General features: G+C 40.5%; 2 non-coding genes across 2 annotated transcripts; both read left to right on the top strand.

Annotated features, from left to right (window-relative positions):
• Nucleotides 1-9831: 9831 nt before the first annotated feature.
• Nucleotides 9832-9913, top strand: trnastop-uca (transfer RNA opal suppressor (anticodon UCA)). Its single transcript has one exon. It is a non-coding gene; the product is annotated as a tRNA-Sec (tRNA).
• A 325-nt stretch (nucleotides 9914-10238) lies between these two features.
• On the top strand, nucleotides 10239-10320 carry trnal-uag (transfer RNA leucine (anticodon UAG)). The gene has a single exon. It is a non-coding gene; the product is annotated as a tRNA-Leu (tRNA).
• The last annotated feature ends 901 nt before the right edge of the window (nucleotides 10321-11221 follow it).

Genomic DNA, 11221 nt, shown 5'->3' with positions numbered 1-11221 from the left:
AACTATCCTTTATTCTGCTGGTTGACCTCCCATGATGCACTGAGCCTTGTCCCTCTCTCCTTCTCCATGTATTTATCTGCCACCTTATAAGTCAGTAACTGTGGATAATCTCTCTCTGTCTGGTGTTTGCGTTGCCTAGTTGCTCCCCCCCACCCCACCCCACCCCACCCCCAGCCGGTCAAGGCAGATGGCCACTCACTAGAGGTTTTTCCATCCATTAGGGGAGTTTTTTCCCTCCCCGCTGTCACCAAAGGGCGATTGGTAGATGTACAAAGGTTTAAGGTCTTGACCCTACCATGCCTCGACATGTTTTATTTGTTTGTTTTTTTGATTGAACTAAATAGGTGGGACCCGAAGGCTGATCCGGGTGCGTGAACGTACATCTGCTTAGCCTGGCCAGACCATTTATGTTACATTCCTCAATTCCCCTTCCTTTTTCTCGTATTTCCATCCAATGAATGATAAAATACCTCCAGAAATGTTGTAAAACGTCTATTAATTTAAAAAGTTCCCATGTGCTCAGTTAGTGCTGGATAAAATGTATAATACATAAATTAATGCCAGCCAAGGTTGGCCTTATGTTCTTTCACAAACCGCCAATAGATGAAGCCAAATTCCATAAATTAGAATAAGAGAACATTTAGCAGGAACAGTCATTACCCAGCCATACCTCTCTTTTTTTTGTCGTCACATTAACACTTCTATCCTAATCTACACAGAGACTTTGCAGCTTTACTCTCTGTTAGTCTTAACCCTCTGAAAATTCAATTTATTATTTTGAGCAGCCTGAACAAAACCGCTTTCACGCAGTCTAAAACACCAACAAGCACTATAAAGCATTGTTTTTTGAGATCAGATCAAACTAAAACAACAAAACTAGCTAGGGCGCCTTGCACAAACCTTAGAAGGATCTCATGAGAGCGTTCACTGTTTCATCACCAGCTTCATATAGCCTTTCATGCTAATATGAATAAAACTGGAAGGCTGTTATTCTAGTGACAGACTTTAGAGGTTGATGAGATAACAGAGTTTTGATTTGGAGTCAGGATTGATCTATTAAGCTTTTCCTTCAACGCTGACCAATTTAGAACACAACGTGTACAGTACAGTACAGTATTCATAGCTTCTATTTCAAGCCATTCCTTCCTTTCACCTTCGAAAGTGTCCAACTAATTTCCATGAAACCTTAATTGAAATACTCAGAGTCCCACTGTTTTTAAAGTGCTGAGCTGTGGGAGATCTTTTATCGCAGCTTTCTGATATTATTACCTTATATGAGACTTATTCTGAATTATGTTTCTGACTTTCAAACAAAGTAGACACCACATGGGCCCTGAAATAAAAGTGAATCAAGTGTAGTGCCCAGACTTTCATCATCTTTCCTGAATGAAGATTAAGAGAAGAATCCCCCCTTAATCGCTGCATTGTAATTGGTACAGTTTCGATACGGGGAAGTGCCTGACGGGTGTTGAAAGAGGTGTGAGCTCATCTGCTCTTACAAGACTACTCCTTAGATTAGTGTAACAGGGGAGAAGTGGATTTATTCTTTAAATCTTGACTGTCTGCACCTAAAATAGGGAAGCGGTTGATGGAACCGAAAATGGAACTGTCTGAATGAATTGTAAGATGGGGGGGTGTCCGTGCCTTACCTCACAACAAGTACATGCATACCATACAACCGTAAAAGTGAAACTTGAGACACTTTACTAATTCTTTTAAGAATCATAAGACGGGGTGGGGAGGGGGTGTCTTAATAAAACAGGGAAATAATACATAAGAGCTGGGGCTGGGGGAGGGAGTTCTCCATAAGTACCGGGACGTATCTCTCGCTCTCTGAAATTTCACTCTGTACGTATGAGGTACGCACGAGCACCTGCAGGCGCCAGTAGGGATGGGAATTGAGAACCGGTTCTTTTTGAGAACCGGATCCCAGTAGCTCAATTCCTTGGAATCATTTGCCTGCCTGCTTAACGATTCTGCTTATCGATTCCACCATCGTTGTGCATGCGCGATGACGTCATGTGTGCGCTGCATTGTTTTGGTCAGAACGTGGCCAACATAGTGTTGAGGCAGAAACGGTCTAAAATGATGAAACCAGGTGTGCTTGTAACACTTGCAAAGCTTCCATTTCTTCAAAAGGGTGGAATCCCTCCAATCTGCTCAAAAATTTGTCCACAGCATGTGAATCATTTACAGGAATGTCACATACTTGATACGCTACTTAGCGACGCATGTGAATGTAGCGGCAGAGTGAACGCCGGCCCAGTTCTGGCTCTGGTGTGGGCAACAAACGTTGTACCCAAATACAAGTTTCCAAAGGTAGGGGAAAGGAAATGAGGTGTACAACTACGGGAGACGAGCCAAGTCGAACTGGTTCGATGTAGTGGAAATGCAGCAATAGAGGAATTAGTAAAGCGTCTTTAGTTTCACTTTCACTGCACGCCCCAAACTGGGCCTGGTGTCATCTGTTCTTATTATTTGTACATACTCTATATGCTATATTTTCTGTGCAGAGATGGAAATATAAAAGACAGTTAATGCAAACACACCCGCTTGTACTCTTTTTTCCCTCACCAAATGAGAATCGCTAAGAGAATCGATAAGGAATCGGATTGATAAGCAAAACTGATAATGGAATCGGAATCGTTAAATTCTTAACGATTCCCATCCCTAGGCACCAATGGTGCTGGGTTAACTCCATTACTAATGCCGTGTTTCCACTACGTGGAACCAGCTTGACTCGGCTCAGCTCGACTCGGTATTCCTTGAGACCATTTCCATTACAAGATACTACCCACTTCACAGTACCTTGTCGTCATAGCGATTATTTCCGTGTCGTCTGCTCAGAGAGTTACTGATAAACTCGCTTGTTGCGTGTTGTCTCGTCTGAATTTTTACGTCGGCCACCAAAGACTGAATCTTCTCGACCGACCACGGTGTAGTTTTGGGCTGTTATCATGTGAATTAATGTACTGCTATATTTACTGTCCACTGCTGCATCTTTTTTTTGTAAAACAGCGGGTCACAGAGAAAACTCTCTGACCAATCAGTGGTCTGCAGTGTGTACACGTCACATTTTAGTATCTGGTCCCTGGTCCTGGAACCTCGGCGGAGGTGATACCAAAAAACTAGTACCGGGTACCAGATTCCAGATCATTTTTCATAATGGAAACGCAAAAAGGCCGAACCGAGTCGAGTCGAGCCGATACCACGTAGTGGAAACGGAGCATAAGCTAACACTTGGCTAACATTTTGGTATCTCCCTACTGAACATTAATTACCATTAGCTTAAAAACTGGAGTCAGCTAATGTCACGAAGGACCAGCTCTAAAACAAACTGCATATAAGTACATGAGCATGTACATACTGTCCATATTGACCCTTTAATGCAAAAACAATATAAGTTTTGGTACTTTTTTTTGAAATTTTCTTGGCTAAAGCTAGGCTACTTAAATCATTTTTCATACAGTGCTTCAGTTGTTCAGTTGCTTTCCTGCAAAAGAAGGCTAAGTGCTAGAAATATTTTTTGAAAGGAGTAGACTTGCACCGCTTAATCAGCCATGCTCGGAAATTGGCCAATTTTCACGTTATCGGCCATGACCTGCGACTGACCGGTCAGTCTGAAATTGACCGATTTTGAGCACAGGTCAAATTCCTGCAGTGCCAGACCTGAAACTGGTTCCAGATAATCATATATGAGGTGGCAATCAGGAATGTGATTGGGGCACATGCTGCTGACACAGGCGGCGAAAGGGGGGGCATTGCCTATTCTTGCGCCCCCCCCCAAACCAGCCTGGCCAGATCTATGATAATTATGGTATTTGTACAATAATTTTACCCTCTGTACAATGTATTATCAATAATGTAAAAATCCCATAATGTACAATAATTTGACCCCTTCATTACACAAGTAAATGAATTCATGACCAAACACAAATAGGATACGGATCCGTTGCATAGTGCTGCACTTGTTTGTATTCATCCTCTCACGAGCCTCTACTCGTGAGGCTCAGCCCAAAGTGTGTAGACGTTGTAAATGTATAAATGGTGTTCATCTGGTCCATTCAGTGCAGGGGTTCATCCTGTGCTCCACACATGTAGAGTTCTGTTAGATTATTTAAAAGTAAATCTGAGTTACAGCATGTAATATGTCCAGTCTATGATAATGTGTTACTAAAGCAGATGGTCTGAACCATGTCAGAGTAAAACCTGGGTGTGTATGATAATTTTCCTTCAAATATGATAATTTTCAGCTGCTGGTATAATACAGGACTCACTAAAAACAGGTGTTTCAATCAATGCACCTGTTTTCATACTGAAAACCTGGCACCTTTTTGCACACTTTTCTTCTATTTTGAAAAGAAATGTTCTAATGGGAAAGTTACGTTGCAGCATCTGGTGTGTTGTGTTTGGAAAAAATTTGATCGGAATCGGCCAGAATCGGTATCAGCCATCACATACAGACTCTTGTCATAAATGTAAATAAAAATATGCAGTAGAACACCCACCCCCCCCAAAAAAAAAAAAATACAGCAGATAGAGATGGGATGCATAAATTTGCACCCCGAAATACATGTGGATGGATAGCTCAGTAAGTAACATTACGTTCTGCGATGTTTGAATCCCAGCAGGAATGCTTGCATTTTTTTCAACATTTTAAATGTTCAAAAAGGGGGCGTGGCACCAAGGATCCCAGTAGAAAAATCCACAATTGATAAAGAATTCTAACTAGTCATAGAAACTAGGGCTGGGTATCATGGCCAATTTCCATAATCGATTTGATTTCGATTCATAAGTTTCTGAATCGATTAATCACGATTCAATTCGACTCAATATCGATTTGATTCAGTATTAATTGACTGATTCAGAGTAATTTAATGATACCAAAGTACAATTTTGAGTTGTAACCTGTTTATTTAAGTACCGCAGTCACGCAACACATCAATACTGGTATCAATATTGATATTAGAAAGGAAATAAATATGACATTTCAGCAGTAAATTACTGAATGTGCTCTTAAATAATGAAGGGGACAGAAACATTTCCATGTTTTTTACAATGGATCAGAACGGACTTAGTCATCTTTATTCTGTTTTATGGCTGGAGGCTTCTACTCACTGGGGGGGGAGGCACTCTGTGATTGTTGGTTGGAGCGGAGTGGGGCTGGGGGGTGCGCAAGCTCCTGGGTGTTGGTCGGGGGGGTAGTGCAGTGGTCGGACATTGTTGCTTTACTCTTCCTCTAACTCCATACTCAGCCATAGGTGATAGTACGGATCCAAGTTATTATTCCAAGAATGACCGGCTTCCGTGACTCGCCGGGCGGCCTGTTCCTTCACACTGCGGGTTTGAGTTTGAGGCCGGAGGACCTCCAGCGGAGGGGGTTTCCCCACCGCGTCTTTTTTGCGAGACCAAGTCTTCCCCAGGGGTTCACAAGATGGAGTGGCCCGCAGTTCCGCGTACTCCCGGTCCTGCTCTGAAAAATCCATCTCATCCACTATTAATCGATTAAACAAAATTAAAATGAGATCGATCTAAGATCGATTAAATCGATTTTTTTACCCAGCCTTAATAGAAACGTTAGCTTACCTTGTCATTGCTGACCACAGGGATCGTGCTAACTAGCTAATGAGCGTACGTCCACATGACCAATGTAGTGTCTTCTGCCGTCTTCACCCATTGGCTGAACACCAACAGGAAACAGAACTTTACACATACATTTTTGATTCCTTAAGGTGTCACGGTCTTGCTGGGTTTTTTTGTTTGTTTTTTTTTCATTTGAGTAATTCAATTATGGGCGAAAAGTGTGTAGTAATGCAAGCGCTATTGAACATGTACAAGGTAACACATTACTGAAAATTGATTAGTAATGCATTACAACAAAAAGTAATCTGTTACTGTAATGCATTACTTTTGTAACATGTTTCTCCCAACACTGATGGTGAACGTCCTACATTTTTGACTGTACACCAGTAGGCTAATATTGGCTAATTATGGCTGCGTTGTTGGTCATTTCTGCGAAGAATCACTCATTGCAGTGTGAAAATAGCAGTAATGAAACAGAAGGATGTAGAAATGAGAGAGAAAAGAGTCTGAAGAATAAGAAGATGGACTGCAAAGTGAGGTGTGTCACAGGAAAGACATGTTCGCTCTGTGCTTTGTGTTCACCCTGGAACATTAGGAGGCTTGTGTGTGTATGCGTATATATTTCACTATGAACCATGCAATTTTAATCTGTCCAATAAAACTGTTCCTCCGTGCAGCAGCAGATCACTTACAAGCCCGTAAAAATTTGATGCGGCTCTTGTCAGGTTCGATTTAGCATCGTGAGCTGTGTAAATTGACCATCATGGCATTCCGTATAGCAAAGTGCCGATTGCTGGATCTCAATCCTGATTTATTTATCTTTGTCTTATGTCTTCCTGACAAGGCTGCACAGCATGACCTATTTCTGCTCTAGTAGTGCAATATTAAGTATCAGATCCCCTGGTACTTAGGCGATGCCTTGACAAGGAGTACATTTAATCTTTAGGTATAGATGCCTTTAGTACATAGTGTGTAGTTGCTCATTCAATCACGTCAAAGTATTACATTTTCACACTAGTGTCAGGTGTGTGCTATTTCCAATGTTGAAATGAAAAACAAACTAAACCATGTATACCTCCAGTAGGAACTCAATTATCATGATTAGCGTACACCATTTTAATAACCAGGCATTTTACTTTGTGGAATTAGAATTAGAATGATAAAATTAAACTAATCAATTTAATAATAATATTAATTCATTCATTAATGTTCCAAACCACTTGGTCGTTCATAGGGTCATAGGGATGGGGGGACCTAACCAAACGACCACACGGTGAAGGCGGAATGTGTCGCCAGTTCGTCATAGGGTTCACATACGCATGAACAACCATTCACTCTCACATTCACACCTATGGCCGATTTAATTTCCTAATAATAATAGAATTTGTCAAATGTTCACACAGAATTCCTTTCAGGTGTATTTTCTCAGAGCTTCGGCTGACAGAAGATTATAACAAGAAGATTTGTCTAAATTAATGCTAACTTCCTGTGTGACTGTGTAGATTGATGTAGTTACAGTCAGATGGACAGTACATTAGAGTTTGTTTGTTTTTTTTAATTAAAAAAAAAAAAAAAAAGTAGTATGAACAGAGTGGGTTCAGTGCCGTCCAGATGACAAAGGTGTTGCATGCTGAGATGTCCAGTATGTCAAAGAATACCACCAGTGGCCAGCGTAGGGTCCTCCTTTTCCAGCTGTAGGCAGTCACCACTTTGTCCATGTTGTCCACCCCTCCATTTGTGGCTTTATAATCCATAATGATCTCTGGTTTTTGATGCTCCTGAGCACAGATTGTCCCATCCCTGTGCAGTGTACTCATTAGTACCACATTCTTGTCTTTCTTTGCCTTTCCTCACAAGAGGTATGGCTTGAAATTGTACCATAATTGATTATTTATTTTTCAAGTATTTAAATAATGACAGTAGGTAGTGTGGCCAAGTGGTCTAAGGTGCTAGATTAAGGCTCCAGTCTCTTTGAAGGCATTGGTTCAAATCCCACCACCGCCAACAAGACTTAAAAGTTTTCAGCAGATTTTGTGTCAATCTTACTGAATAAATAGTAATTGCATGTCATTACTGACACTGAACTTAAACTCACTATTGAGAACTCTGGAGCAGCAGATGATATCTAGTGGGTCTTGCATTTGACCTCTCTTTGGAGCTGTGGGTTCAAATCCCACCACTGCCAGCAAAGATGAATGAATTCAAACTGCTATCAATAGATTTTCTGTCATCCCTGCTGGAGAGATGGTAATTGCAGTGCAGTACTAACAATGAACTACTTAATCTCAGTGTTGAGAACTTTGTAGCAGCAGATGACATCCGATAGGTCTTGCATTTGTCCACTAGGATCTAGGATCATCAAGGTCTTGGTGGAAGTTGCTCAGTATTTGGGCATCACCATCATCTTTTATGGCTCTGAGAGATGCCACTGTGACATGAACCTGAAACACAATTATTTTGGGTGTGAACCTTATTACAGTTTTTCTCAACTGTTAAAACACATTTCTCAAAATTTTCCTCAATTTTTCCAAAACTCTAAACACAGCACACTTTTCTGAAGCTACACAAACAAAACTACACCTCCTCTCTTCAAAATTCAAACTTTCACTCCAAAACAGCTGCTCAAAGCCTGCAAAAATGTAAAAACTATACACATTATTACACACTACAAAAAAAACAACTGAAAACACAGTGTTCAGTGTGTGAGAATGTTCTTTTTTTCCACAACTGCCAAAGCATATTTTTAGAAACCTTACCGCATCTGTTCTCAGAATATATCACTGTAAAGTAGTGGGCCTTCATAGATGTGTGTTTCATATGAACAGTATGTAAATCTACAGAAAATACAGTATGTACACTACTGTACTGGATCACAACCCTACACAAACACTACAGAGGATCCAGTACACACAACAATACTCACTGAAAACAATGTTCAGGGTGATATTTTTTATTTACAGTATTTATCCCCCACACATACACATATATTATGCAGCATCACGTCGTTGCACTGGGTCAGGCCACAGGACCTCATCTACATCACAGGCAATATTGTCCCTTGCCAGGCAACGTGGGAAAAACACCTTGAGTTAACGTTGTCAGCAATGACTGTCCCTGATTTCTCGGAGTCTGATGGTGTTATTCTCCTGTACCATATCCACAATGAGGGTTTCTTGTGCTGGTGTAAATATGGCAACTCTCCCACTTCCATGTGGCATTCTTTCAACTCTAGAGAAACAAACATGCATTACAGTACTGACTTGTATGTATTCTACTGTAAAAAACATGCATCTACAGGGTGGGGAAGCAAAATTTACAATATTTTGAGGCAGGGATTGAAAGACAGTGTATGACCAATTAGTTTATTGAAAGTCATGAGAATTTATTTGCCACAAGAAAATTGACATAATAGAAAATGTTTTTATTCTATGTGTCCTCCTTCTTTCTCAATCACTGCCTTCACACGCTTCCTGAAACTTGCGCAAGTTTTCCTCAAATATTCGGGTGACAACTTCTCCCATTCTTCTTTAATAGTATCTTCCAGACTTTCTCGTAATAGTTTTGCTCATAGTCATTCTCTTCTTTCCATTATAAACAGTCTTTATGGACACTCCAACTATTTTTGAAATCTCCTTTGGTGTGACGAGTGCATTCAGCAAATCACACACTCTTTGACGTTTGCTTTCCTGATTACTCATATGGGCAAAAGTTTCTGAAAAGGTATGGATAATAGTGTTAGGTATGATTATGACATCAATATATGTTTGGTTTCAAAACAATTGACGTAGTGCCTGCTGAGAAAAAACAACTAAATGTTCATTGTAAATTTTGCTTCCCCACCCTGTACATCAGTAGAAGCATCAATGGACATGCTCTGCAATAAAGCAACTGAGATGAAACCAATTGTACTCCACTATACTGTAAAAATGTATTGTAGTGACCAACACAGCAATACAGAACAATACCTGTTGTGTTCTCTGAATGCTCGGATAATGGTGGCCACTGAGAACCTACTCAGGTTTGGACCAACTCTTAGTCCTGCTTCAGTCATTGTCGTGCCATGGACAATGACATGATCAATGACTGTTGCTCGCATCTCGTCTGTAATGGTGGTGCGAGTTTAGACTAAGACTGGGTTCAAATGAAATCACAAACCAAAGGGTGTGAAAGGCTGGTATAATTGTCTGGATTTCTAAAATGTTACCACTGTTTGGGACCTGAGATGACCCATAAAAACTATCAGTAATAGGTAGTGTGGCTGAGTGGTTCAAGGCACTTGATTTCAGCTCCAGTCCCTTTAGAGGCATGGGTTCAAATCCCATCCCTACCATTTTAGAAAGACAAGCTTCAGTCTTTCTTATCAGAATAAATGCAAGAGATTCTTTTTCTAAGTAATGACAGAAATGTATCAAGTGACCTGGACCAACATTCATGGTCATAACTACTTCTTTATGTGAAAAGGAAAAGTGACTTTAAGAGTTTTGCTTCTACATAAGCAGAGCGCTTTAAGGTACTGTATTTAGGCTCCAGTCTGTTAGGGGGCGTGGGTTCCAATCCCACCATTACCAACTTAAATTAATGAAAACTGTTCTCTACTGAAATATGTCATCCTGACCAGAAAAAATGGAAATGGGGTTTTCAGAACAACTGAACCAGGTAGTGTGGCCGAGTGATCTAAGGTGCTGGATTTAGGCTCCAATCTCTAAGGAGGCGTGGGTTCAAATCCCACCACTGCCATCTTGTATCAAAAAAACATGGAGTCATTTATAGTAGCTAGGTCTGGAACAGTACACATACCACAGCTGTACCGAAACGGCACAGTATGTTGACAAAAAGGAACCAAAGACATCGTTGGATGTGGAACTTTAAATCTGTGCAAGTTTCACATGGACATATTGAAGGAGCGCACATTGACCCAAAATACGAAATAGTAGCTGCCATAAGGTAAAAAAAAACAAAAAACAAATATGATGTGAACCTGGAAGGAAGAGATTGAAGACCCTCCTATTGTTCTCTGCTAAACTTGAGCCTTTTTTTTTTTTTTTAACACATATCTTTATTAAGGTTTTAACACATTACATATATTTTCCGACATGAATTGACAACATTGTGTGGGTCTCCCTTGAACACACAGGTGTGGCCAATACATGTACAAATATTTTCGTCTTTTAAAATTTGGTGGGTGTGGCTTATATTCAGGTGCAGCTCATAGTCCGGAAAGTACGGTATAACAGCTGAATTAGTCAATGAAACTTAACAGACTGCCAGTAAAATCACAAGCACAAGCGTATTTATGTGCGAGGGAGGAGAGAGATATAAAGTGTGATATTTACATTCACTAAGGTGTGAATACGAACTGTCTGTGTTAGGAGAAAACAAGACAGGGCTTTCACAGAAGAATGTTTGCAGGAGTGAATGACTTACAATTATTCAAATGTTTTTCCATGTTTATGCATGTGCTTTGTGTTTCCTCTGGAGCTTTGTGTGTTTCCGATTCAAGATTTTGCGTACTTTTCAGCCAGCATGTGGGTGTTAAGTGTTGTTTATCTCTGATATAACCTCCTGTCTCTCTGGTCTGTTTCAGTTAAAACAGCTGCAGGTGGAATGATACATTATTCCAACACAATTGTTCATTTCT

The sequence above is a fragment of the Sphaeramia orbicularis genome, chromosome 10 (genome assembly GCF_902148855.1).
Source record: "Sphaeramia orbicularis chromosome 10, fSphaOr1.1, whole genome shotgun sequence".
NCBI classification, from domain to species: Eukaryota; Metazoa; Chordata; class Actinopteri; order Kurtiformes; family Apogonidae; genus Sphaeramia; species Sphaeramia orbicularis.
Note: the sequence above shows the minus strand (reverse complement) of the source record. Positions and strands in the feature narration are given on the sequence as shown.